A 6163-nucleotide genomic window follows, 5' to 3' on the forward strand; every position below is an offset into this window, starting at 1 on the left:
TTTAACGCTGTAACATGGCGTGTCAGCTTTTTGTGGGAGGCAAGACGTTTCCCTCTTTGGTGAAGCACGAGAACAATATGGTGTTGACAAACCGAACAGTGAGATGGATGATATTGTGAAGAGGAGTTCGTACCCAGATATGAGGCAGGAACCCGCTCGGAAGGATTTTATTGATCCTCCGGCATCCGCTATGCTTTAACATCAATTTCGATATCTGTGGTATCTGTGCTGTACGTTATAGAAAGTAATGTTAAACTAAATGAAAATGTTTCTAAACAAAATGCGACGAAAACCATTTCCCTAATGAGCAGAATTCTCAACTAAAAGCAGAGTTTATTGTACAATTGAAATGGAAATTTTCAGTGCAAGTTAAAAACCAGTCTAGATTATCCGCCGTAGCTTCATTAGATGAAATATGCATCATATTTGAAGAAAACATAAAATAACTAAGCGCATATTTTAGTCATAACTGGATCATGATTGTAAGGTAAAACTCTTATTACCTATACGTATTTTCTGCATCACAATATGCAAGAAGAGGCTAATTATACACATCTGTTAATAAGTAAATGCAAGAAGTATAATCGTGCTTCCTTTTGTAATTAAGATGTGCTAATGCGATTTATTAACTGTCCCGCTGCAAATGAGTCTGTAAGAATCGTAGCGCGTGGAAATTGAATGAATCGTACATAAAATACTCCAACATCCTTTTATTTCCTTAGCTGTGCCAGAGGCTGTGTGCTGATTTTGCTGACTCAAATGATCGCGTTTGATACAGATCCAGACACATATAACTCAGATCAACCACAGAATGGAGGAGGCGGGTAGAAAGGAATCTTTCGATGTAGTTCTTGGCAAATCCTTATGTGGTAGTTATTTCATTGCTTAAACTTCCCTTGAATTGAAACGGCGAAAGCTATATTGTTTCGTTTAAAATCGTGTGTGAGTGAGTGAGTTTTACGCCGCTTAAAGCGATGTTCCAGAAATATCACTGTGAGGGACACTAGAAAGAGGCTTCACAACCCGGGTCATCGGCGTGACGAGCGAACGCTTTAACCCCTAGGCTACCCCGCCACCCCTAAGAAATACAAATTGGTATTGTAATGTTCATCAACTGGACAGTTTTCCTTTTTATAGGAATAGAACATTTCCACAAAAATATTCTGGACACACAACCCAGCATTTATGCTGCACTGCAGGCCAAACTAAAAGTTCTTTTGATATGAACTAATTGCAATGAAATCATATGGGTACAATTCTAGCATCAAATACTTTTTTTAAACAAGCATATACTTCCTAACAAACATAGTAAGTGAGTCATCAAGTATGGTTTTACAACGCTATTAGCAATATTCCAGCGACATGTCGACGTGCGACACCTGACACTGGCTTCATGCATTATACAAATCCCTGTCGGGAATCGAAAAACATTTGCACTGTCGAGTGAGTGTGCTATCTGTTTACTACATGTCGTTATCTTCTTTAGAAGTGTGTGGTTATGTCTAAAGTGGGAGAAGCTTATCTGATAAACGTTCAACAATGGGGCCGTGGGAGCTTCAAACCAAAGTGGGCCTGATTTTCGACTACACCTATAACAGATAGCAATATTCACGTCAGAACAAACGGATTATAACAGTCCCAGAGGACAATGAATAATATTTATCTCTTGATTTGGTTCTCACTTCCATTATTGGTCCCATGTGGTAACTATCAAGAACAGGATGAACAGATTTTCTGGCCAAGCTCAATATTTATATCCAGAAGTGGATTTCAAAGAAGACAATCAGAAGACACGAAGGACAATTCACCAGGTGTGCCAGTTTTAAACGGATACCACATTAAGCAACACAAACGTCAGTATGACGGCGAGAAGTACATGCATAAACGTTTTATGAATCTGTCGCCGAACAGGACTACCGTACCCCCATGTGCTTCTGTTATACAATTTAATGCATCTCGAAATACATCTCATTATTTCAACAATACCTGCAACAATGTGTTTGGTCATGGCAACTCGAGTTTACAGATTGTCCTTGCACCCGGGCTAATGGAGCCACTGCTGAGACTGCAGATGTCTCAAGATGGAAGGAAGCTCTTGGCGAGCTTGTCTTACATGTTCAGGAATCTAAGCGAGAAGGACATAAACATGATATCTTCCATTCTGCCTCGGGCCAATCCGTATATAGCCCCAGGGGGAGGCTTCATCCGACTCGTGCACAGTTTATGGGCATCCGGAGATGGAAAACAATTCATCCTCAGGATGGTGCGGAATCTCAACAACATCACATCCCGCCAAATCTCAACTGTACTGAATCTCATGTCTTCACAGAGAACGTCAACATGGCTTTCAATGTTCACATATTTCCTGTCGGACAAAGCCGGACATGATCTAGTGAATGGTATCTTTGGTAGAAACGTCAGTGACAGTCTCGTAAAGTATGTGTCTTTCATATCCCAACTGCACAACAACACTCGACCTAGCATTTTCAACGATATTGTTTCACCTGGAAGCCATCTTAATACAATATTAATGGATAAAATCAGACATAACATGACATTTGATGTCACAAGAGGTAAGTTAAGGGACATTCATCAAATATACTATGAACGATGCCCTTGTTAAACAAACTGCCGGGCAAAAGAAAGTCTACACTCATGTTTGATGGTGGATGAAATGAAACAAACAAGAAATGGTTTTTCGATGGTGATGCATTTGATACGGGCATCAGAGTGTTTTGGGTCATACGTTTTGTAGGCTAGTAACGTTTGGATAACGTGTGCAATTCAAGCCCATGCTTTCTTTTGCCCTGCAGTTTATCTTCATGTTTCAATAACCATATGGTTAAAAGAAAAACACGACAGTAACAATCTTTTGCATTTTTACTTGTGTTCATGTCATACTGCATATGGTTGGGAAACTGATCCAACCTGTGTATTTCGTTTTCTTTCATTTGTGTATTCGAGTTAATTTTACCTTCACAAGATATCTACATAATGTCGATGTTAGCTGACCCACAGTGGAAGGCATTACACCTTTGATTACAGTGACATTCCTGTGCAGCTGCCCCTCCTGCATACATTTATGTACAAACAAAATAAATACTTTAATGTCAATCGCCCTTCAAATGTATAATTTATCTAAAACTCATTTTGGTGTTCTATCTGTATGATCGATGTTCTATTCCGGCCGGGTCAGGCATGTATGTTGGCTACCGTGACCTTCCGGTATAGCCACACTTCCTGCATATGTACAAACAGCATAAGTACGTTTTAGGTCAATCGTCCCTTAAATGTATTATGTTCTATCTGTATGATCGATGTTCTCTTCCGGTGTAGCCACACTTCCTGCATATGTACAAACAGCATAAGTAGTTTTAAGGTCAATCGTCCCTTAAATGTATTATGTTCTATCTGTATGGTCGATGTTCTATTGCACAGTTAAATTAAATGACTTGTATACAGATCCATTTGATGTGAATTATGGTGTTAAACAAGGCTGTAAGTTATCCCCAACTTTATTTTCTATTTACATCAATGATCTTGCTGAGGAATTGAAAGGTTTACAATGTGGAATTGAAATAGAGAACTATATGTTATCTGTTCTCCTATATGCGGATGACCTAGCATTAATCGCCCCGGATGAACATTCTCTGCAGAAAATGCTATGTATGCTCAGTGAATGGTGCAGAAAGTGGAGGTTAAAAATAAACTGTGAGAAAACACAAGTTGTGTATTTCAGACCCAAGTCTACAATCATGTCAGATTACCAGTTTAAATGTGGCTTAAATGTTGTACCATATACAGAGAGCTATATATAGGTTGAATCAACATATGGACATGCATAAGACTGTAAAAGAACTTTGTAAATCTGCCAGTAGAGCACTATCTGCATTGTACACTAAATTTAGAAGTTGTGGTGGGATGTCCTTTGAAGTGTATACCAAGGTGTACAATAGCCTTATCAAGCCTGTTTTGTTCTATGGAGCTGGTACATGGGGGATTAACAAATACAGGGAGGTGTAAGTCATCCAAAACAAAGCTTGTAGATTTTTTCTAGGAACCGGTCAAAATGCATCTAACTTGGCGATTCGCAGCGATATGGGATGGTCATCAAGTGATGTGGATCAAAAGATTATTTAGACAATTCTTCAGATGTGAATCAATGCCAGATAGCAGAATTCCAAATATTATTCATAAGTAAATCTCTTGATAAAAGAACTGAAATGCTGATACGAGACTTAAATGTGGATGGGATTATCAGTGACAGTGACAATAACAAGAAAAAAGTGAACTTACTGAAGGATATCTTGAAAGCGAAAGATAGTGAATCATGGTGTAAACAAGTGTGGGATGATGAGAACAAACAAAATGGTAACAAGCTAAGGACTTTCAGACTTTTCAAATTTGATGTGAATGTGAGCCACTATGTGAAATGTGTGAAGCGAAGGGATTATCGAAGTGTTTTATCTAAGTTTAGGTGTGGTAACCTCCCTCTATTAGTCGAAACAGGCCGCTATTCCAAGCCACTATTCCTTTAAATGATAGAATATGTAAATTTTGTGCAGAAAAAAATAATTATGTTATTGAGGATGAATCACACTTTTTAATAGATTGTTTTGTATACAGTGACCTGAGATATGAACTACTACACAAGGCAGATGAATTAAATCAAGACTTTTATTATTTTAATAGCATTCAGCAATTATCTTATTTGACGCAAGAAGTGATTTTACAGCCGCTTTTAGCAACACATTATACAGCATGTATAGAAGGAGAGTGCATCTCTTCTAGTCTTAACATTGTATATAATATTTTTATTTTGTGTTTTATATTTAATAATGTTATATGTTTTAAATGCTTTTATAGTGTCTCATAAGCCCTAGAGGCTGGATATTGTACTTTTAATGGCAACTTGCTTTTGTTTAAAATGTGTTTTATGTACAATATGTGACACTTAAATAAACATTTCTTCTTCTATTCCGGCCGGGTCAGGCATGCAAAACTGTTCCTGTAAAAACAATGTCAACGTAAAGCCTCCTGAAGCAGCGCTTGGACAATCCTGTGAACATTCAAAATGTCAAGTGAAACACAGTGTCTGCTGTCGAGGCAATGATGGGATTTTGTCCTGCATTTGTTTGTCGGGATACCTCAGAGCAGTCAATGGAACATGCATTACTGGTAAGTTCATGATAGACATGACCTACCCAAAAAATATAAGCGACAAAAGTACTTTCATAATCATAACATAAGGCAGATCAATTGTACGACATCACAAGCAAATGTTTATTAATCATTATCAAATAGTGTAGATACCAGTTGTACGTTGTTGTACATAAATTCACTGTTGATCTTTGGCTCTTTCTAAAGAAAATTGAATTTTACGACAGACAGTGTTTATTCACAACTGTGTTATTTATTGTGGACATGTTTACTTACAGCACCAACGAAAGTATTGGAAGAGAGTGTGCATGAATATTGGATCCATCCCAATGCCCAGTTAGGAACACTCGGTAGGTGATACATGAGGCAGGATCATTGTGTCAAACAACTTCATCTGTTGTTTCTCTTTAAAATAGACAAAGCTTTAAGTAATCTATAGTCCATGCCCCTTTTTGACAAATTAAGGACGTTTTTATGATGGCTCTCATATAGGCAAAGTACAGTCACATTTTGCCGGAATATGTGTGAACGGAATTGATGGTGCATTAAGTAGAACATATCATAATTTAACATTAAAAGAATATAATAATCTGATAAGCTATTTTTTTCTCACAATTTTACAAAATGTAGATTACACTCAGGTGCGTGGGTAAGTGAGCGTGAGAGGGTATGGTTTTAAGCCGCTTTCAGTAATAATGTTGCAATGTCACGGCGGAGAACACAACAAATTAGCTTCACACATTATACCCATGCAGGGAATCGAACACTGGCCTTCGGCATGACAAGCAAAGGCTTTAACCTCAAGGCTTCCTCAACGTTCCTGCCTTCAGGATATGTTAAGCATTGTTGTTGAATACAAATAGTATTATTTGGGTGACATGTCAATGAATGAAGCCTTTGGTCCTGCTTCATGTGCATGTTCTTACACAGTTAAACATTTGAAGGTCATATATGAACGCCACTACTTATTTCACTGATATTGCTTCTGCTTAAATGCATATAT

The sequence above is a fragment of the Haliotis cracherodii genome, unplaced genomic scaffold, assembly GCF_022045235.1.
Source record: "Haliotis cracherodii isolate W230 unplaced genomic scaffold, xgHalCrac1.p SCAF_18, whole genome shotgun sequence".
NCBI classification, from domain to species: Eukaryota; Metazoa; Mollusca; class Gastropoda; order Lepetellida; family Haliotidae; genus Haliotis; species Haliotis cracherodii.